At 37.3% G+C, this 23,302-nt stretch overlaps 1 non-coding gene across 1 annotated transcript; it reads right to left on the bottom strand.

Moving 5' to 3' along the window:
• Nucleotides 1-13,044: 13,044 nt before the first annotated feature.
• On the bottom strand, nucleotides 13,045-13,152 carry LOC112746484 (small nucleolar RNA R71). Its single transcript, XR_003174365.1, has one exon. It is a non-coding gene; the product is annotated as a small nucleolar RNA R71 (small nucleolar RNA).
• Between the last annotated feature and the right edge of the window lie 10,150 nt (nucleotides 13,153-23,302).

The raw sequence follows: 23,302 nt of genomic DNA on the forward strand, positions 1-23,302 counted from the left end.
CCATCAATCCAAGAGCACTATGATCCTACTTATGATAACCGAGCGCAACAAGAATCAAAGGATCGTCTCACAGAAACATGTTCAAAACTTTAAGCAACCCTTCGCCAACTGGATCAAGCGATAAATCGATTACCTTCCCGACGTTCGGACACTCAAGGAACCCCCATGGCCTCATGTGGGCAATCTAATAAAGAACGTATCATGAAGGAGACATTAGAAACTCCGGTGGACAGTGAGCAGCACGATTTTATATTAAAACAATTGGAAGAAGCTACTCCCGCCATTGAGGAGGAAGAAGTGGTTGAAGACTTAGGAGATGCTGAACCTCCATGGGAAAGTCATGACATAGAGCCTCCTTCCAAGACGGTTGCATTTGATGTTGAGAAGGGTGTACAACCTCCAAAGCATATCATAGTTGAAGACTTGGAAGAGGTTGGTCAAGAGATGGAGATTAAAGAAGAAGAAGCACAGCCTCCCATACCCTCGGTAAGCAATGAAGAAGAGATTGAATTGGAAGAAAGCTACCAAGAGGAAGAGGTTGAAATTGAAGAAGCTTGCAAAGAGGTGGAAGTTGTCAAAGAGCACAAGGGAGTGGAGCTTGGAATCACTTTGCCAAAGTTATTGGAGACCCCTCCCCCTAAGTTGCCATCATCCTTCACAACATTCAAGTGGGTAAAATCCATCTCCCGTAGCTTTCTAATCCCACTTGAATATGGGCAACTGGAGACGGATGGTCAACTTAGAGCTCTTTGTGGCATTAAGAGTAAGAGGAAGATGGCCAGTGGTAAGAATTGTCCTGCAAGGTTCATTATGGTTGGAAGCTTTAAGTTTAAATGCAAAGGTTGGTGTAGAGCTCAACTGAATGGGTCTAGGAAGTTGTTTGGCCGCTTTAGTGAGAATTCAGATTGCTTGCTACGCGAATGGAATCATGATGATCAACACAAAGACGGGTGTAAAAGCAAAGTTTGGGATCCTGGAGTCTGTTCTGACATTCAGCACACTGGAAGCCTGAGAACCTGTTTAAAACTGCTCAAGGGCTTTACGTGCCTAGTTTGGGATCCAGGAGGCCATTGGAATCACAAACATTGGTGGAGATTCTTGGATGAGTTCAAGCACAAGCCACCATAACAAAGGACTCCCCAAATGTCCAACTTCAAGACTTTAACTAAAAGTGCTAAGTGGGAGACAACCCACCATGGTATGATCGTTCTTTTTTTTTTTCATTTTTATTTAGTTTTATTTGTTTTCGAGTTTTATTTTATTTTATTGTATTGAACCTTGAGTTTTGGATAACATTCATATTAGCATTGCATTCTGCATTTTTCATGCATAAAAAAAAATTTCACGTGACGCGACCGCATCATCGACGGGTCCGCATCGCAGGTGGTTCAGGAAGAATAAGAAAATGAACAGAAAGTCACGCGGTAGCGTGGCTGGAGGCGTGCTTTTAGCACAAATCATCCCACGCAACCGCGTCACATGGGGAACCTGCCTCCCACGCGTCCGCGTCACTCACGCGGCCGCGTGACCTGAAAATCGACGAAAGAAAGGGTGCACGACCGAAAGTTGTGCGAGAGTGGTGCTGGACTGGTGCTGATCGCACACGCCTTACCATGTGGATGCATGGCTCACGCGTCCACGTCGTATCCTTCTAATGGCCACTCACGCGATCGCATGCCCACGCGATCGCGTCACCCTAGATTTTGGCAATAATGTATTTTGAACAGAGAGTTGTGCGAGTACGAGGCTGCCCTCGCGCGAGTAGCATAAACTGTGTCACGCGACCGCGTGACTGACGCGACCGCGTCAATCCGTATAAGTGCAAGTCACGCGACCGCGTGGAGCACGCGTTCGCGTCGCTTGCGCCGCACAGCTTATCCTAATTTGCCAAATATCTTATCTTTTCTTCTCTAATCCTAATTTCTTCTATCTTTTCTCCTTTCTTTCTCACTTTATTTCTTTCACTTCTCATTCCTTTTCACCTTCATTATATTTTATTTAATTTATTTGCATATTTTCATTCATTGTATTTTTTAATTTTGTGCATATTTTTATTTTCTTTTCTAAATTTGTTATTTTTATATTGGTGTTCAAAAAATTTAATTGGGTAATTATTTTCTTGTGAGTTATTATGAAATTGTTTGACAATTACTTTTTAAAGGGTTACTTGCATGTTCAATTTAATACTTTCAATAGCTTATTTACCATGCTTGCTATGTGATTGTGAAAAAGCTCGTTTGGCATTGTGCACTATTTTTTCGATTTCTTTCTATCTACTACTCTAAATGCTTGCTTTTCACAAAACCCTTTTTATATTTTATTACTTAAATATAATTGTTATTACAAACAAGTTATTATTTTGAGAGGCTTGGTAATCTAACTTGGACATTGAATGCTTGATCTATGCTACTCATGCCTTTGCCAGCATGCCAATAAACATCTTGCATTTAATTGTCATCATATGCACTCGCTATATTTCCATTGATGATTTTTCACATGTAGTCATGACCATGTGTTAACATCATTCATCTTTTAATGTGCATTGATTACCACCCTTCCCGCTTTCTTCCTTGCTCTAACCCTTAGCTTTCAAAGTTACTTTCTTTTTTCCTTTTCAGGATGGCCACCAAGAAGGGTAAAGAGAAAGCTACTCCTAAAACACCGGCAAGGAAAGGAACGAAAAGAGCCCCAGCTGAGGAACCACAACCTCCATCCACCTGTACATCTTAGCATGCACCGAGGACGGCGCAATCTTTAAGTGTGGGGAGGTCGATACCGATCTCCATGGGTTAGTTACCTTCTTTTCAACATCAATACTCTTATTTTCTTTATTTGTTTATTATTGCATCTGCATATTTGATTGCATATTTGTTTGATTTTATGCATTTAGTTACTACTTGGTTGAAGTAATATTTTTTTTTTCAAGAAATTTTATAGTATTTCACTAATTTAAATCAAAATTTTTGTGTTAAATTTGTTTGAAGTTGTATTTGGAACATGATTTTTGAGCTAAAGAACACACAACCTGTGAGATTTGAGCTTATTTATATGGTTACATTATTTAACCATAAATATTTTATTCCTGTGTGTTTCCTTCTCTATGATTGTAATCTATATTTTGTTCCAATCTATATGTCCATTATTTAGTGTATTTACATGCTTGCATATGATTGAGGCCATTATTTGATTTTAGCTCACTTATCCTAAATAAGCCTACCCTTTAAATCACCCTTGTCAGCCACTTTGAGCCTTTTAATCCCCATTTGTTCTGTATTTTACCACATCACTAGCCTTAAGCAGAAAAACAATTAAATATCCTAATTAAATCTTTGGTTAGCTTAAGATAGGGATTGTGCAATAATTAAGTGTGGGAAAACTGTGGGAACTTGGGTTAATAAGGGAATGTATCATGTTTCTAATTTTGAATATTGGAAAATTTGGGTACCTACTCATGTAAAACAGAAAATTAAAAAAAAATTTCATATGCATTGATATGTTATTCTAGTTTTTATGTCTCTCTAAAAAAAAAAAGAGAAAATGAAAAAGAGAAAAAAATATATATAATATAAATAAATAAAAGATCAATGCATATGTGATAAAATTAAAGAAAAATTGATACATGAGTATGTAATGCAAAAGTGAAGACTATGGGTAGCTAGGCATGATTCTAGAGTTATATAGAGTATATGTATGTTAGGTAAAAATTTAGGTTAATTAAAGATTCAATTTATAAAGCTCACTTAGCCATGTACATATACCCTTACCCTTACCTTAGCCACATTACAACCTTGAAAAGACCTCATGATGTTTGCATTGGTATATTAAATATTGTTGATTGGTTAGGTGAAGAACAAATTTTAGAAAGCATGACTAGAGAAGAGTAGAGTGATTGACCCTAGACACTTGAGAGTTAGAGTGATATACACTACCAGTAAGGGTTCAGTGCTCAATTCTATGTTCCCTACTTTCATGAGCTATCTTCTTACAAGTTTACTTGTCTTTTATTGTATAATTTGAATTAGTGAAATCTGATTTATGTTTGTCTTGGAGAACTTATTTATTTTTAAACCAAGTAGATAAAAACATTTTGCATGTAGTTGCATTCATATAGATAGGTTGCATTTCATATATTTTACTATTCCTCTTCATCTTTATAGCTTTTCTTGAGCTTAGCATGAGGACATGATATTGTTTAAGTGTGGGGAGGTTGATAAACCACTATTTAATGGTTTATCTTGTGCTCAATTGAGTGGTTTTTATCAATTCTTTACCCACTAATTCATACTATTTGCATGGTTTCACATTTACCTTCCAAATTATGTGCTTTGATTGTAAACATGCTTCTTTGGTCTTAATTTTGATATGTTTAATCCCCTCTTATTACCATTAGATGTCTTGATATGTGTGTTAAGTGATTTCAGAGATTACAGGGCAGGAATGGCATAGAGGATGGAAAGGAAGCATGCAAAAGTGGAAGGAATACAAGAAGTTGAAGGAACTGCAAAGCTGTCCAGCCTGACCTCTCTGCACTCAAACAGTCATAACTTGAGCTACAGAGGTCCAAATGATGCGGTTCTAGTTGCGTTGGAAAGCTAACGTCCGGGGCTTCAATTTGATATATAATTTGCTATAGCTGCCCCGACGTTAGGTGACGCGAACGCGTGAATGACGCGCCCACGTCGCATCTGCAAACTTCAATCAACGCCACCGCGTGGACGACGCCTCCGCGTCACCTTCCTGCGACCTGCACGTAACAAAAATCGCTGGGAGCAATTTCTGGGCTGTTTTTGACCCAGTTTTCAGCCCAGAACACACAGATTAAAGGCTATAAAGTGGGGGAATGCATCCATTCATAATCAAGTTTTTCATAATTCACTTTTTCATGATTTAGATTTAGTTTTGAGGGAGGTTCTCTCCCCTCTCTTTAGGATTAGGATTTAGATTTAGGATTTTATTCGCTTTCAGGATTATCTCTTTTTATCAGGTTCAAAATTCCTTTTTAATTACTTGTTTTCTTAATTTAGTTTATGAATTCTTCTATGTTACAGATTACTCTTTGAATTAATGTTATTTGAGGTATTTCAGTTTATGATTGCTTTCTTTTATTTATATTACTGTTGTTTCCAATTTGAAGACATTTTTATTCCAGTAGATTTATTTTTCTCCTTTTGGTCTTGGCTAAGAAATCAGTAACTCAGGAGTTATCAAACTCAAACATGATTGATAATTGTTATCTTTGCTAATTGAATTGAACTTCAATAATCCCAATCTTTCCTTAGGGATTAACTAGGATTCAAAGATCAAACTAATTAGTCACTTGACCTTTCTTTACTTTAAGTAAAGATTAACTGAGTGGAATTAAGATTCAATTTTTATCATCATTGATAAGGATAACTAGGATAGGACTTCCAATTTCTCATACCTTGCCAAAAGTTTGTTTTACAGTTATTTATTTACTTTACAGTCTTTTACTTATTTCAATTGCAATTTAATTTACTTGTTCCTCATCTTAAAAACCCCGATTTACAATCTTCATAACCAATAATAAGAACATACTTCCCTGCAGTTCCTTGAGAAGATGACCCGAGGTTTAAATACTTCGGTTATCAATTTATTTAGGGGTCTGTTACTTGTGATAACCAGAAATTTTGTAAGAAAGGTTGATTGCTTGGTTTAGTAACTATACTTACAACGAGTATTTATTATAACTTCTAAACCATCAATCTTCAGTTCTTCAGGCGCGCCATTTTCTGGTCTGCTTTTATTGTAGCTATCCCTTCTGCAGTTGGAAATTTCATTTATAGATGTGGAGTCGAGACTATTGCGCCAGCTGATTCAATGTTGTCCGACCTATTAAGGTGTTGTAGGCTGAACTCACATCAACCACGATATAGTCTATCTTGAATGTTCTTGACTGGTTTCCTTTTCCAAAGGTCATGTGTAGTGAGATGTATCCAAGTGGTTGAACTGGGGTGTCTCCCAGTCCGAACAGGCTGTTCGGATATGCGCTGAGTTCTTTTTCTTCCAGGCCGAGTTTGTCGAAGGCAGTTTTGAACAAAATGTCGGTGGAGCTTCCTTGGTCTATCAGTGTGCGGTGGAGATTTGCGTTTGCTAATATGATAGTGATGACCATAGGATCGTCATGTCCTGAGATAATGCCGGATGCGTCCTCTTTGGTAAAAGTAATTGTGGGGATGTCAGGTGTTTTCTCTCTTCCCTCGACATGATATACTTCTTTAAGATATCTTTTTCGAGATGATTTGGAGATCCCTCCTCCCGCAAATCCTTCGTGTATCATATGGACGTGTCTCTCGGGCGTACAAGGTGGTCGTTCAGGCCGTCCAACATCTTCATCCCTTCTTCTCTTTCTGGGATCATCTGCTCGACCCACCGAATACCAATCTAACTTCCCTTCTCTTAGTAGTTTTTCTATGACATTTTTTAAGTCAAAGCATTCGTTGTTGGAATGCCCGCGGATTCGATGGTATTCACAATACTCAGCCTGATTTCCTCCTCCTTTTTTGCCTTTGAGTGGTCGAGCTGGGGGTATTTTTTCAGTATGGCAAACTTCTCTGTATACATCCACAAGGGACGCCCGAAGAGGGGTATAATTGTGGTATTTTTTTATTTTTTCCCCATGTTGATCCTCTTTCTTTTTGGACTCTTTGTCCTTATCTCGGGAGGAGTAGGTGAATCCGGATTTTGAGGTGTCCCCTAGTCGAGAGTTTTCCTCCATGTTGATGTACTTCTCTGCTCGTTCTTGCACTTCGTTCAGAGATGTGGGGTGTTTTTTCGATATAGATTGGCTAAAAGGTCCCTCTCGCAAGCCATTGATGAGGCCCATAATGGCGGCCTCTGTTGGTAGGCTTTGTATCTCCAGACATGCTTTGTTGAATCTTTCTATGTAGCTGCAGAGATTTTCCCGATCTTCTTGCTTGATTTCTAATAGACTTGGGGCGTGCTTAGCCTTATCTTTTTGAATGGAGAATCTGGCCAGAAACTTCTTGGCTAAGTCGTCGAAGCTTGAGATGGACCTAGGAGGTAGATTGTCGAACCATCTAATTGCTGTCTTTGTTAAAGTAGTCGGAAAGGCTTTGCAGCAAACTGCATCTGAGGCGTCGGTGAGGTACATTCTACTTCTGAAATTACTAAGATAATGGCCGAGATCTACAGTGCCATCGTACAAAGTCATGTCGGGAAGTTTGATATTTTTTGGGATTTTGGCCTTCATGATCTCTTTGCTAACTGGATTTTGGTCTTTACGGGAGTCATCTTCGTGACCTGATCGAGTAGTCTTAGTCTTGAGATCTGCTTCGAGTTTTAGGAGCTTGTCCTCTAACTCGCGGCGTCGCCTAACTTCCCTTCGTAGTTCTCTCTCAGCTTCTCGTTGATGTTCCACGTGTTTTTCGAGTTGCTTTAAGCGATCTTGAAGTGCCTCCATGCCTCCTACATTTGGTGAATCGTTATTTTAGTTAGGTTGAGGAGTATCTTTTGGCATAGTGTCCGTATTCTTATGCGGCGTTCTATCTTCTAGATCCGAATCGTGGTCGTTGTCATGGTCGTCCGCCATGGTGATGGGATGACTTCCAGGTTCCCCGGTAACGGCGCCAATGTTCCGAGGGTTACCTGAAACTGTAGGTCGATCTCGGATGAGATCTTCTATGCTGGTTGGAGATGACGTATCCGGCTTGTGGGCGGTGGCCGGAGCTGTCATGTTTGGCTTGTTGAATTGGCGATGCTGCTGATCCTTTATCGTCAGAGGGTGGTGGTACCTGCAAGGGACTCCAATGCTTAAGTTAGCAAGGGTATTAAACAGGTTTTTAGTAGAATCAGAGTATGAGTTATACCTGGCTGCTCCAGCATATTTATCATGGTGTAGAGTGACCTTCTTAGATAAGATAAGTTAGTTATCTTATCTTATCTTATCTTTGAGTGGGGTTATCCTATCTTCAAGGGAACCGCCCTTATCTCTATAGGCTTGGGCTGCCTTTGGATTTTGGGTCGTGTTCCTCTATTTGGGCCCTTTATTGGGCTTTCCTGGCAATTTGGCCGAGCTCTTTAGGAAGAGGTCGGATAGTCTGACCTGAAGAGGACGGTCGTCTTGTCGCTAATCATCCCGGGTCGGACAGCTCGACCCAAGGTATGAACAGTATTCAAAAATTAAAAAGAGAAACAAAATGAAATTTGAAAACTAAATAAATTACTTAATTAAAAAGATTTTTGAAAAAGTGGTTAGTGATTTTCGAAAACCAGAGAGAGGAAAGTAGTTAGATAGTAAAAAAAATAAGAATTTTTAAAATCAAACAAAAAGTTAGGTGGTTAATTGAAAAGGATTTTGAAAATCAATTTTGAAAAGATAAGAAGTTAGAAAAGATTTTGAAATTAAGTTTTGAAAAAGATATGATTGAAATTTATTTTGAAAAAGATTTGAAAAGAAATTTAAAAAGATTTGATTTTTGAAATTGAAGTTAATTACTTGACTAACAAGAAACAAAAGATATGATTCTAGAATTTAAAGATTGAACCTTTCTTAATAGACAAGTAACAACTTGAAATTTTGAATCAATCACATTAATTGTTAGTAAAGATTTTGGAAAATATGAAATAAAATTAAGAAAAAGATTTTGAAAATCAATTTTTAAAGAGTTTTCGAAAAAAAAAACATGAAAGGGAGATGAAAAAGATTTGATTTTTGAAAAAGTTTTGAAAAGATAGGATTTTTTTTAAATTAAAAATTTTTTTAAAAAAAGTCAACTCAAATATTCAAAATTTATGAGAAGAATAAGGGAAAGATATTTTTTTATTTTTGAATTTTTAATGAGGAGAGAGAAAAAAAGATATCATTTTGATGTTTTTCTCTTTTTCTATTAAACAACAAAAAATGAAACAAAACATAAAAATTTAAGATCAAAATAAGTAATGCATGCAAGAACACTTTGAATGTCAAGATAAATACCAAGAACTTATTTTTGAAAATTTTTAAGAAAAGACACACATGCAAGACACCAAACTTAGAAATTTTCAATGTTTAGACACTAATAAATTGAAAATACATATGAAAAACAAGAAAAGACACAAAACAAGAAAATGCAAAGATCAAATAAAGAAAATCATCAAGAACAACTTGAAGATTATGAAGGACACATGCATGAATTTTCAAAAATTTTAGTAAATTAAAAAGATGCAATTGACACCAAACTTAAAAGTTGACACTAAACTCAAATAAGAAACATCAAATTATTTTTGGTTTTATGATTTTATAAAAATTTTTTGTATTTTTCGAAAATTATTTGGAGAAAGAAAAATAAGGATTTCAAAATTTTTAATAAGAATTCCAAGAATCATGCAATGTTAGTCTAAAACTCCGGTCTAGGAATTAAATATGACTTACTAGCCAGCCAAGCTTTTAGTGAAAGCTTCGGTCCAAAACACTAGACATGGCCAATGGCCAGCCAAGCTTTAGCAGATCATTACATTCAATAGCAAGATTGATAGAAATCAACAAGTTCTTATGATGATAAGTTGAAACCTCGATCCAAAAGATTAGACATGGCTTCACAGCCAGCCAGACTTCAACAAATCATCATGAAACTCTAGAATTCATTCTTAAGAATTCTGAAGACAGAGAATAATTTTTTTATTTTATATATATATATATATATATATATTGAAAATTTTTCAAAAATAAAAAGCTTAAAAATAAAATAAAATTACCTAATCTGAGCAACAAGATGAACCGTCAGTTGTCCAAACTCAAACAATCCCCGGCAACGGTGCCAAAAACTTGGTGCACGAAATTGTGATCTCAATGGCGCCAACAACTTGGTACGAAAAATCGTAATCTCAACTCTTTTTCACAACTCCGCACAACTAACCAGCAAGTAAACTAGGTCGTCCAAGTAATAAACCTTACGTGAGTAAGGGTCGATCCCACGGAGATTGTCGGCTTGAAGCAAGCTATGGTCATCTTTGTAAATCTCAGTCAAGCAGATTCAAATGGTTATGATGTTTTGATAATAAAAATATAAAATAAAACATAAAATAAGATAGAGATACTTATGTAATTCATTTGTGGGATTTCAGATAAGCATCTGGAGATGCTTGTTGCTTCTGAATCTCTGCTTTCCTACTGCCTTCATTCAATCATTCATACTCCTTTCCATGGCAAGCTGTATGTTGGAGAATCACCGTTGTCAATGGCTACCGTCTGTCGTCTCAGTGAAAATGGTCCAAATGCGCTGTCACCGCACGGCTAATCATCTGTCAATTCTCACTCATATTAGAATAGGATCCATTGATCCTTTTGCGTCTGTCACTACGCCCAACACTCGCGAGTTTGAAGCTCGTCACAGTCATCCCATCCCATATCCTACTCGGAATACCACAGACAAGGTTTAGACTTTCCGGATCTCAAGAATGCTACCAATTAATTCTAGCTTTTAACACGAAGACTCCGATCTTTCAGAATGGAGGCTAAGAGATATGCATTCAAGCTTGTTTTTATGTAGAATGGAAGTGTTTGTCAGGCATGCGTTCATAGGTGAGAATGGTGATGAGTGTCACTTGATCATCACATTCATCATGTTCTTGGGTGCAAATGAATATCTTAGAATAAGAATAAGCTTGAATTGAATAGAAAAAGAATAGTACTGTGCATTAATTCATGAGGAACAGTAGAGCTCCATACCTTAATCTATGGGGTGTAGAAACTCCACCGTTGAAAATACATAAGTGATGAGGGTCCAAGCATGGCCGTGAGGCCAGCCTCTATGATAGCCTAAAACTGATCCAGGATCTAAATTGATCCAAAGATATAAAATAAATCACTAAAAGTAGTTTTATACTAAACTAGTAGCTAGGGTTACAGAAAATAAGTAACTAAGTGCAGATAGTGCAGAAATCCACTTTCGGGGCCCACTTGGTGTGTGCTTGGACTGAGTATTGAAGCCTTCACGTGTAGAGACTCTTCTTGGAGTTAAACGCCAGCTTTGGTGCCAGTTTGGGCATTTAACTCCAGCTTTTATGCCAGTTCTGACGTTTAACGCCAGAATAGGGTAGAAAGTGGGCGTTCAAACGCACGTTTTCGTATGGATTATTATATATTGTAGGAAAGCCCAGGATGTCTACTTTCCAACGCAATTGAGAGCGCACCAATTGGGTTTCTATAGCTCCAGAAAATTCATTTCGAGTGCAGAGAGGTCAGAATCCAACAGCATCTGCAGTCCTTTTTCAGCCTCTGAATCAGATTTTTGCTCAGGTCCCTCAATTTTAGCCAGAAAATACCTGAAATCACAGAAAAAAACAAAAACTCATAGTAAAGTCCAGAAATGTGATTTTTGAATAAAAACTAAAAAATATATAATAAAAATTAACTAAAACATATTAAAAACTACCTAAAAACAATGCCAAAAAGCGTATAAATTATCCTAAAAACAATGTTCATCTTGACATTCAAAGTGTTCTTGGTGTTCATCTTGACATTCATAGTGTTTTTGCATGCATCATTTGTTTTGATCCAAAATTTTCATGAATTGAGTCTTTTTGATGTTTTTCTCTTTCATCATTAAAAATTCAAAAATAAAAAAAAATATCTTTCCCTTATTTCACTCATAATTTTCGAAAATTTGACTTGATTTAGTCAAAAGTTTTTAAATTTAATTGTTTCTTATCAGTCAAATCAAATTTTCAATTTAAAAATTCTATCTTTTTCAAATCTTTTTCAAAAATCAAATCTTTTTCATTTTTCTTTTATGACTTTTGAAATTTTCAAAAATTTATTTTCAAAATCTTTTTCTTATTTTTATTTCTTATTTCCAAAATAAATGCTAACAATTAATGTGATTGATTCAAAAATTGTAAGTTTGTTACTTGCCTAATAAGAAAGGTTCAATCTTTAAATTTTAAATCATATCTTTTTTGTTTCTTGTTAGTCAAGTAATCAACTTTAATTTTCAAAATCAAATATTTTTAAATTTCTTTTTCAAAATAATTTTCAATCACATCTTTTTCAAAATCTTTTCTAACTTCTTTTCTAACTTCTTATCTTTTCAAAAAATTGATTTTCAAATCTTTTTCAATTAACTACTTGACTTTTTGTTTGATTTTAAAAGTTTACTATTTCAATCATATCTTTTTCAAAACTACCTAACTAATTCTCTCTCTAATTTTCGAAAATCACATTCCTCTTTTTTAAAATTTCTTTTTAATTAACTAATTGTTTTAACTTTTAATTTAATTTAATTTTTCTTTTTTTTTAAAAAAATTCGAATTTTAATTTTAATTTTAATTTAAAAACAAAAATATTTCTATTTTATTTTATTTAATTTTCGAAAATTCTACTCTCTCATCTCCTTCTAATTATTTATTTATATACTAACACTTCTCTTCTTCTTAAAAATTCGAACCCTCTCCCTCTTTCTGTGTTCGAATTTTTTTTCTTCTTCTACTCACATAAAGGAACCTCTTTACTGTGGCAATGAGGATCCCTATTATTTTCTGTTTTCTTCTTTTTCATATGAGCAGGAACAAGGATAAGAACCTTCTTGTTGAAGCCGATCCTGAACCTGAAAGGACTCTAAAAAGGAAGCTAAGGAAAGCTAAAGCACAACTCTCTGGAGAAAATCTGATAGAAATTTTCGAAAAAGAAGGAGACATGGCCGAAAATAATAACAATACAAGGAAGATGCTTGGTGACTTTACTGCACCAAATTCCAACTTACATGGAAGAAGCATCTCAATCCCTGCCATTGGAGCAAACAATTTTGAGCTAAAGCCTCAATTAGTTTCTCTGATGCAGCAGAACTGCACGTTTCATGGACTTCCATCAGAAGATCCTTTTCAGTTTTTAACTTATTCTTGCAGATCTGTGATACTGTTAAGACCAATGGGGTTGACTCCGAGGTCTACAGGCTTATGCTTTTCCCGTTTACTGTAAGAGACAGAGCTAGAATATAGTTGGACTCTCAACCTAAAGATAGCCTGAACTCTTGGGATAAGTTGGTCACGGCTTTCTTAGCCAAGTTCTTTCCTCCTCAAAAGCTTAGCAAGCTTAGAGTGGATGTTCAAACCTTCAAACAGAAAGAAGGTGAATCCCTCTATGAAGCATGGGAGAGATACAAGCAACTGACCAAAAAGTGTCCTTCTGACATGCTTTCAGAATGGACCATCCTCGATATATTCTATGATGGTCTGTCTGAATTATCTAAGATGTCATTGGACCATTCTGCAGGTGGATCCATTCACCTAAAGAAAACGCATGCAAAAGCTCGGGAACTCATTGACATGGTTGCAAATAACCAGTTCATGTACACTTCTGAAAGGAATCCTGTGAGTAACGGGACACCTCAGAGGAAGGGAGTTCTTGAAATTGATACTCTGAATGCCATATTGGCTTAGAATAAAATATTGACTCAGCAAGTCAATATGATTTCTCAGAGTCTGAATGGATTGCAAGCTGCATCCAACAGTACTCAAGAGGCATCTTCTGAAGAAGAAGCTTATGATCCTAAGAACCCTGCAATAGCAGAGGTGAATTACATGGGAGAATCCTATGGGAATACCTATAATCCCTCATGGAGAAATCATCCAAATTTCTCATGGAAGGATCAACAAAAGCCTCAACAAGGCTTTAATAATGGTGGAAGAAACCGGTTTAGCAATAGCAAGCCTTTTCCATCATCCACTCAGCAACAGACAGAGAATTCTGAGCAGAATCTATCTAGCTTAGCAAATATAGTCTCTGATCTATCCAAGGCCACTTTAAGTTTCATGAATGAAACAAGGTCTTCCATTAGAAAATTAGAGGCACAAGTGGGCCAGCTGAGTAAAAGGGTCACTGAAACTCCTCCTAGTACTCTCCCAAGCAATACAGAAGAGAATCCAAAAAGAGAGTACAAGGCCATTACCTTACTTGGTGTGGCCGAACCCAAAGAGGAGGAGGAGGACGTGAATCCTAGTGAGGAAGACCTCCTGGGACATTCAGTGACCAATAAAGAGTTTCCCTTTGAGGAACCAAAGGAATCTGAGGCTCATCTAGAGACCATAGAGATTCCATTGAACCTTCTTCTGCCCTTCATGAGCTCTGATGAGTATTCTTCTTCTGAAGAGAATGAAGACGTTACTGAAGAGCAATTTGCTAAGTACCTTGGTGCAATCATGAAGCTGAATGCCAAATTATTTGGTAATGAGACTTGGGAAGATGAACCTCCCTTGCTCACCAATGAACTAAATGCATTGGATAGGCAGAAATTACCTCAAAAGAAACAGGATCCTGGTAAATTCCTAATTCCCTGTAACATAGGCACCATGACCTTTGAGAAGGCTCTGTGTGACCTGGGGTCAGGAATAAACTTAATACCACTCTCTGTAATAGAAAAACTTGGGATCTTTGAGGTGCAAGCTGCCAGAATCTCATTAGAGATGGCAGACAACTCAAGAAAAGAGGCCTATGGACAAGTAGAGGACGTGTTGGTAAAGGTTGAAGGCCTTTACATCCCTGCTGATTTCATAATCCTAGACACTGGAAAGGATGAGGATGAATCCATCATCCTTGGAAGACCCTTTCTAGCCACAGCAAAAGCTGTGATTGATGTGGACAGAGGAGAGTTGGTCCTTCAACTGAATGACGACAACCTTGTGTTTAAAACTCAAGGATCTCCCGCTATAACCATGGAGAGGAAGCATGAAAAGCTTCTCTCACTACAGAGTCAACCAAAGCCCCCACAGTCAAACTCTAAGTTTGGTGTTGGGAGGCCACAACCAAACTCTAAGTTTGGTGTTGAACCCCCACATTCAAACTCTAAGTTTGGTGTTGGGAGGTTCCAACAATGCTCTGAACATCTGTGAGGCTCCATGAGAGCCCACTGTCAAGCTATTGACATTAAAGAAGCGCTTGTTGGGAGGCAACCCAATGTTATTTAATTATATCTATTTATTTTCTATTGTTATTTTATTTTTTTTAGGTTGATGATCATGTGGAGTCACAAAAACTACTGAAAAATCAAAAACAGAATGAAAAACAGCTTTAAAAATAGCTCACCCTGGAGGAAGAATTTACTGGCATTTAAACGCTAGTAAAAAGTATCAAACTGGCGTTTAACGCCAGAAAGAAGCATCAAGTTGGCGTTAAATACCAGAAACAAGTACCAGACTGGCGTTTAACGCCAGAACAGAGTATGGAAGTGGCGTTAAACGCCAGAAACAAGCAGCAAGCTGGCGTTTAATGCCAGACATGCATTCTAAGGGCATTTTACACGCCTAATTAGAGCCGGGATGTTAAGTCCTTGACCCCACTGGATCTGTGGACCCCACAGGATCCCCACCTTTTCTTCTCTCCCCTTCACACCTTTTCATAACCCTCTTCCACAAAATAACCTCCACCAATCACCTCCATTACTCCTCCAAAACCATCATACAACCCACCTACACCCACCCACTCAAATTCAAACCATCACTCCTTCCTTTTCACACATCATAACCACCTAAAACCCCCTTGGCCGAACCATTCACACACCTCCACCTAAAACCTTCTAAGTTTGGTATGGTAAAAGCGTTGCTTTTGTTTTTTCATAACCATTTATGACACCTAAGGCCAGAGAAACCTCTAGAAAGAGGAAAGGAAAGGCAAAAGCTTCCACCTTTGAGTCATGGGAGATGGAGAGATTCACCTCAAAAGCTCATCACTAAGAAAAGGATGGAGCAAACAAGAGATCATGGACCTCAACAAGAGCATGAGGAAATTCCTCACCATGAAATCCCTGAGATGCCTCAGGGGATGCATTTTCCTCCACAAAACTTTTCAGGATCCTATTTCTTCTGAGGCAATCTCAGTTGATCCAGATCACTTAGTTCATTGATGAGCAAGGGAGGTTTATCTTTCCAAGTCTCATTACCAAATAATTTGGCATTCAGCTTTATGATTGCACCAAGGTACTTGGCAACTTGCTCTTCAGTAACATCTTCATTCTCTTCAGAAGAAGAATACTCATCAGAGCTCATGAATGGCATAAGGAGGTTCAATGGAATCTCTATGGTCTCTAGATGAGTCTCAGATTTTTTTGGTTCCTCAGAGGGAAACTCCATGTTGATCACTGGACGTCCCAGGAGGTCTTCCTCACTGGGATTCACGTCCTCTCCCTCCCTTGTAGGTTCGGCCATGATGGTTAATTCAATGACCTTGCACTCTCTTTTTGGATTCTCTTCTGTATTGCTTGGGAGAGTACTAGGAGGGGTTTCAGTGACCCTTTTACTCAGCTGGCCCACTTGTGCCTCCAGATTTCTAATGGAGGACCTTGTTTCATTCATGAAACTTAAAGTGGCCTTAGATAGATCAGAGACTACATTTGCTAAGCTAGATGGATCCTGCTCAAGACTCTCTGTCTTTTGCTGAGTGGATGATGGAAAAGGCTTGCTATTGCTAAACCTGTTTCTTCAACCATTGTTAAAGCGTTGTTGAGGCTTTTGTTGATCCTTCCTTGAGAAATTTGGATGATTTCTCCATGAGGGATTATAGGTGTTTCCATAGGGTTCACTGGTGTGTTATGTCTAACCACACTACTAACCGGCAAGTGCACCGGGTCGTACCAAGTAATACCTTACGTGAGTAAGGGTCGATCCACGAGGATTGGTGGATTAAGCAACAATAGCGTTTGATAAGATTAGTTAGACAAGCAGAAAATAGTGTTTGAGATGCAACATAAAAGACATTAAATAATACCAAAAATATTATAGATAGGCAGATAAATAAGTTGGGAATAAAATGTGGAGAAAATAGTTAAGTCTTCAGAGTTATCTATTTTCTGGATTGACTTTTCTTATTAACTAATTTTAATCATGTAAGATTTAATTCATGGCAAACTATTAGTGACTAGACCCTAATTCCTTAGACCTTCCTAGTCTCCTCTAAAATTCATCAACTGCCAATTCCTTGGTCAATCAATTCCAATTAGAGGGTAATGATCAAATTCTAGTTTATATGCCACAAGAATCCTAATTATCCAAAAATAAAGGGATTATATGTCACGTATCCCGTTAAATACAAACAATTAAAAATTCAAGATAATATGTTTTCAAGCTATTGTTCAAGTAAAGAGCTTTTCCAAGTTATACAAGAACTCAATTAGAACATGGGTCATACTTCCGTTCCACCTAAATTCATAAAATGAAGAATGAAAACGATTATTGAAATATAAATCAAAACATGAATTAAAATAAAAAAACAATAAAATCAATCCATACAATAGACAGAGCTCCTAACCTTAACAATGGAAGATTAGTTGCTCATGGAATATGGAATGTAAATTGTAAAAAATAGGAATGGGATCCTCCCCCGCATCTCTCCCTAAAGGAAGGAAAGCTTCCTCCTTTTATAACTAATCCTAATAAATTTAAAACCTAATATCTAAAACTAAAAATTAAAATAATATATTTTCCTAATTTAAGATTTGAATTTAAATTTGAATTAATTAACAGATCTTCAGTTGATGGGTGGGGACCACTTGTTCTGTCCATTCTACAGCTTCTAATCTGTGTTTTCTAGGCTGAAAATTGAGTTAAAATAGCCCAGAAATCGCCCCCAGCGTTTTTCTATGTTTTCTGCACGTGGCACATGTGACGCGTCCGCGTCGTCCACGCGTTCGCGTCATTGCGATCTACTCCATTCCGCGCGGTCGCATGAGCCATGCGTCCGCGTGGGTATTCGCTGGTCATCTCCTTGGATTCTTCTCTTTCTCTTGCAGAAACTTCATCAAATCCATCCGAATGCTACCTAAAATAAATAATTTTGCACAACACTCAAAATAGCATCCATAGTGGCTAAAATATAATTAATTCTTAATTAAACTCAACAAATTAGATACAAATTCACTAGGAAAAGATAGGAAAGATGCTCACGCATCACAACACCAAACTTAAACCGTTGCTTGTCCTCAAGCAACCAAAACTAATATAAGCTTAGAATGTGAATTTGCATGAGAATGAGAGTTCGATTAAGGCCATGTCTCTTCTTATAGTGGGGTTTACAACTGCAATCCTGAATAGTTTTGGCATCTCACTTTATCCTTTGAAGTTCAGAATGATTGGTATCCATAGGAACTCAAAATTTAGATAGTGTTATTGATTCTCCTAGTTTAGTATGTTGATTCTTGAACACAGCTACTTTATGAGTCTTGGCCGTGACCCTAAGCATTTTGTTTTCCAGTATTACCACCGGATACATAAATGCCACAGACACATAACTGGGTGAACCTTTTCAGATTGTGACTCAGCTTTGCTAGAGTCCCCAATTAGAGATGCCCATAGTTCTTAAGCACACTCTTTTTGCTTTGGATCACGACTTTAACCGCTCAGTCTCAAGCTTTTCACTTGACACCTTCACGCCACAAGCACATGGTTAGGGACAACTTGATTTAGCTGCTTAGGCCAGGATTTTATTCCTTTGGGCCCTCCTATCCATTAATGCTCAAAGCCTTGGTTCCTTTTTACCCTTTGCCTTTTAGTTTAAAGGGTTATTGGCTTTTTTTGCTTGCTTTTTTTTCTTTATTTTATTTTATTTAATTTTTTTCTTTTTTTTCCGCAAGCTTTGTGTTTTTCACTGCTTTTTCTTGCTTCAAGAATCAATTTTATGATTTTTTAGATTATCAATAACATTTCTCTTTTTCATCATTCTTTCAAGAGCCAACAATTTTAACATTCATAAACTTCACTATCAAAAATATGCACTGTTCATGTCATGCATTCAGAATCACAGGAAATACCACCACATTTAAGGAAATAAGACTATTCTTCAATATAGACCCCCTTTTTCATGCACTATATCACTCTTGTAATTTTTTTTTTCAAAATATTTTTTTTTCAGGCTTAGTGAGTAATACGTGAGACATCTTTTCAAAATTAAGCAATTAAGAGAAAACTAAACTAGTCCTAGGATTCTAACTAATAAAGGATCATGCAGCAAACAAAGCAAAATAGTAGAAAACCGGAACATAATATAGTAAAAGCGAGAAGGAATATAGAATGAAAGGAACTCAACCACCTTAGTTATCCTAGCAGTCGTTTTATTCTTCTGGTTATGCTCCTCTGTGAAGATGATTCACCTCCCTTTTGGTGCCATAGGAATAAACAGAAAACCTATAAGCGAAGCATCAACACCAAACTTAAGGGTTTGCTTGTCCTCAAGCAAAGAAGAACTGAAAATAAAAAGAGACAAATATTAAGATGAAAGAAAAATAAAAGGATAAGAGAATAAGAGAGAATTAGGATTGGGAGAGAGAGAAAGAAAACTGGGCGGTGCAAGCGACGCATTCGCGTACTGCACGCGTACGCGTGGGTCGCGATTTTTTCATAATGACGCGTAAGCGTCAGGCACGCGTCCGAGTGCTCTGGGTTTTGTGCGATTCGCGCTAAGCCAGCCGCGCGCCCGTGCGACTTTCTGTTCGCATGGCTTGGGAACCAAATTTTTATACGACGCATGCGTGTCATGCATGCGCTCGCGTGGATGGCCGTATGTTCAACTGACGCGAACGCGTCAGTCACGCGTCCGCGTGACCAAATTTGTGATTTTAGCACACTTCTTGCCCCAAGCCGGCACAACTCTCTGCCTAAACACTCTTTTACGTCGAATTTGCAGGTCTTGCGTTCGCGTCGGTGACGCGTCCACGTGAATGGCGAAAATCACAAACGACGCGAACGCGTGGGGTACGCGTTCGCATGGGATCGTTTGAGCAAAAGGCATGAGTCCAGCGCCACTCCCGCGTAACTCTCTGTCAATTTTTATTTCTTACGCACACATAATTGACGCGTTTGCGTCAATGACGCTTGTGCGTCGAGTGCATCCCCCGCTTTTTTTTTTTTTGCCTGAGGTGTTCGGTCCGCTTTTTTTTTTACGGTTGATGAGTGGATATTTTATACGCTTTTTGGGGTTAATTTCATGTAGTTTTTAGGATGTTTTAGTTAAGTTTTTAGTATATTTTCATTAGTTTCTAGGAAAAATTCATATTTCTGGACTTTACTATGAGTTTGTGTACTTTTCTTTAATTTTAGGTATTTTCTGGCTGAAATTGAGGGAGCTGAGCAAAAATCTGATTCGGGTTGAAAAAGGATTGCTGATGCTGATGGATTCTGACCTCTCTGCCCTCGGAATGAATTTTCTGGAGCTACAGGCGTCCAATTGGCGCGCTTCTAATTGCGTTAGAAAGTAGACATCCAGATCTTTCCAACAATATATAATAGTCTATACTTTGCTCAAAGATAGATGACGTAAACTGGCGTTCAACGCTAGTTCCATGTTGCAGTCTGGCGTCCAGCGCCAGAAACAGGTTACAAGTTGGAGTTCAACGCCAGAAACAGGTTACAACCTGGCGTTGAACGCCCAAAACAGCCCAGGCACGTGAGAAGCTTTAGTGTCAGCCCTAGCACACACCAAGTGGGCCCCAGAAGTGGATTTCTGCACTATCTATCATAGTTTACTCATTTTCTGTAAACCTAGGTTACTAGTTTAGTATTTAAACAACTTTTAGAGATTTATTTCGTATCTCATGAAATTTTTAGATCTGAACTTTGTAATCTCTGACGGCATGAGTCTCTAAACTCCATTGTTGGGGGTGAGGAGCTTTGCTGTGTTCTGATGAAGTAATGCAATTATTTCTGTTTTCCATTCAAACATGCGTGTTCCTATCTAAGATATTCATTCGTGCTTAATTATAGAGAAGGTGATGATCCGTTACAATCATCACCTTCCTCAATCCATGAACGTGTGTCTGACAACCACCTCCGTTCTACATCAGATTGAATGAGCATCTCTTAGATTCCTTAATCAGAATCTTTGTGGTATAAGCTAGATTGATGGCGGCATTCATGAGAATCCGGAAAGTCTAAACCTTGCCTGTGGTATTCCGAGTAGGATTCTAGGATTGGATGGCTGTGACGAGCTTCAAACTCGCGAGTGCTGGGCATAGTGACAGACGTAAAAGGATCAATGGATCCTATTCCAGCATGAGTGAGAACTGACAGATGATTAGCCGTGTAGTGACAGCGCACGTGGACCCTTTTCACTGAGAGGATGGATAGTAGCCATTGACAACGGTGATCCACCAACACACAGCTTGCCATGGAAGGAACTTTGCACTTTTGCATGCATGAGGGAAGAGGAATACAAGAGAAAAGCTGAAATTCAGAAGACAAAGCATCTCCAAAACCCCAACATATTCTCCATTATTGCATAACAAGTAACCTTTAATTCATGCTCTCTTGTTCATTTGCAAGTCAATTGATAACCACAAATTAATATCCTGACTAAGAGTTGCAAGATAACCATAGCTTGCTTCAAACCAACAATCTCCGTGGGATCGACCCTTACTCACGTAAGGTATTACTTGGACGACCCAGTGCACTTGCTGGTTAGTGGTACGAGTTGTGAAAAGTGTGATTCACAATTCGTGCACCAAGTTTTTGGTGCCGTTGCCGGGGATTGTTCGAGTTTGGACAACTGACGGTTTATTTTGTTGCTTAGATTAGGGAAAAAAATTTCTTTTAAAATCCTTATTTTCTCTTTTTAAATTTTTTTTGAAAATTTTATAAACTGATAATTGAGTTTTTTTTGTTTGAGTTTAGTTTCATATTTTAAGTTTGGTGTCAATTGCATGTTTTTATTTTCTTTTAAAAAAAAATTTATTCTTAGTTATTAAAAATGCTTCTTCAAAACAAGTGTTACATTTACTGCCCAATTGGCTAGAGCGTTGGTCTATGTTCTTGGTAATTGGATATCTTCTTTTTAAATTTTTTTTAAAATAATTTTTCTATTAAATCTTGTGCCAAACTTTAAGTTTGGTGTTTTTTTGTTAATCTTTCTATAATTTTCAAAAATTTTAGTTTGGTTTGCTAAAAAATTTAAGTTTGGTGTTCTACCTTCATGTTCTTGTGGTTCTTGTGATTCTTCAAAGTGTTCTTGAGTTTTCCTTGTGTCTTGATCTTAAAATTTTTAAGTTTGGTGTTACTTGGTGTTTTCCCTCCAAAATTTTCAAAAAGAAGGAGCACTAGATCTAAAAAATTTTAAATCTTGTGCTATTTTATTGTTCTTCTCTTTCCCTATTAAATTCAAAAAAATATCTTTTCTAACTATTTTTAAGCTAATATTTCGAAATTCTTCATAAAAATTCAGATTTAAATTTCAAAAGTTTTATCTTATCATATCTTAGTTGTCAAGTTTTTTAAAAAAAAATCATATCTTTTTCAAAACCTCCTAACCACTTATTCTCTCTCTTCATTTTTTCGAAAATCCTCATAAAATATTTTCAATTTTTTTATTTTATTATAGTTTTTGTTTTATTTTATTTATTATTTTGAATTTTTTTAATATAATAAAATAAATAAAATAAAGCCACATCATCTCCCTTTCTCCATCATGCATCTAAGTGGAAATGAACAGTCCAGAAGGACTCTAGGGTCATATGCTAACCCCACTACTGCTTCATATGGGAGTAGTATCTGTATACCTTCCATCGGAGTCAATAGCTTTGAGTTGAATCCTCAGCTCATTATCATGGTGCAGCAAAGTTGCCAGTATTCCGGTCTTCCACAGGAAGAACCTACAGAGTTTCTGGCACAGTTTTTACAAATTGCTGACACAGTACATGATAAAGAAGTAGATCAGGATGTCTACCGATTATTACTGTTTCCATTTGCTGTAAAAGATCAAGCTAAGAGGTGGTTAAATAACCAACCTAAGGCTAGCATAAGGACATGGAAACAGCTGTCAGAAAAATTCCTGAATCAATACTTTCCTCCAAAACGGATGACATAGCTAAGGCTGGACATCCAAGGCTTTAAACAAGGAGATAAATGAATCTCTTTATGATGCTTGGGAGAGATACAGAGAGATGCTAAGAAAATACCCCTCTGAAATGTTTTCAGAGTGGGTTCAGCTAGACATCTTCTATTATGGGATTACAGAAAGAGCTCAGATCTCTCTAGATTACTCAGCTGGTGGATCTATCCACATGAGAAAGACAATTGAAGAAGCTCAAGAGCTCATTGATACAGTTGCCAGAAATCAGCATCTGTACCTAAGCAGTGAACCTTCCATGAAAGAAGAGGCTAGAATAGTGACTGCTGAACTGAGTCCTGCAGAACAAGCTACTAAATTTAATCAGCAATTGGATTTTCTAACAAAACAGTTAGCCGAATTCAAAGAGAGACTACAAGAGACAAGAATGGCTAATATAAATATGGAAGTACAATTAAAGCAAACAAAGCAGCAGCTGTCAAAACAAATAACAGAAGAGTGCCAAGCAGTTCAATTGAGAAGTGG

Source organism: Arachis hypogaea, chromosome 14 (assembly GCF_003086295.3).
Source record: "Arachis hypogaea cultivar Tifrunner chromosome 14, arahy.Tifrunner.gnm2.J5K5, whole genome shotgun sequence".
Lineage (NCBI taxonomy): Eukaryota > Viridiplantae > Streptophyta > Magnoliopsida > Fabales > Fabaceae > Arachis > Arachis hypogaea.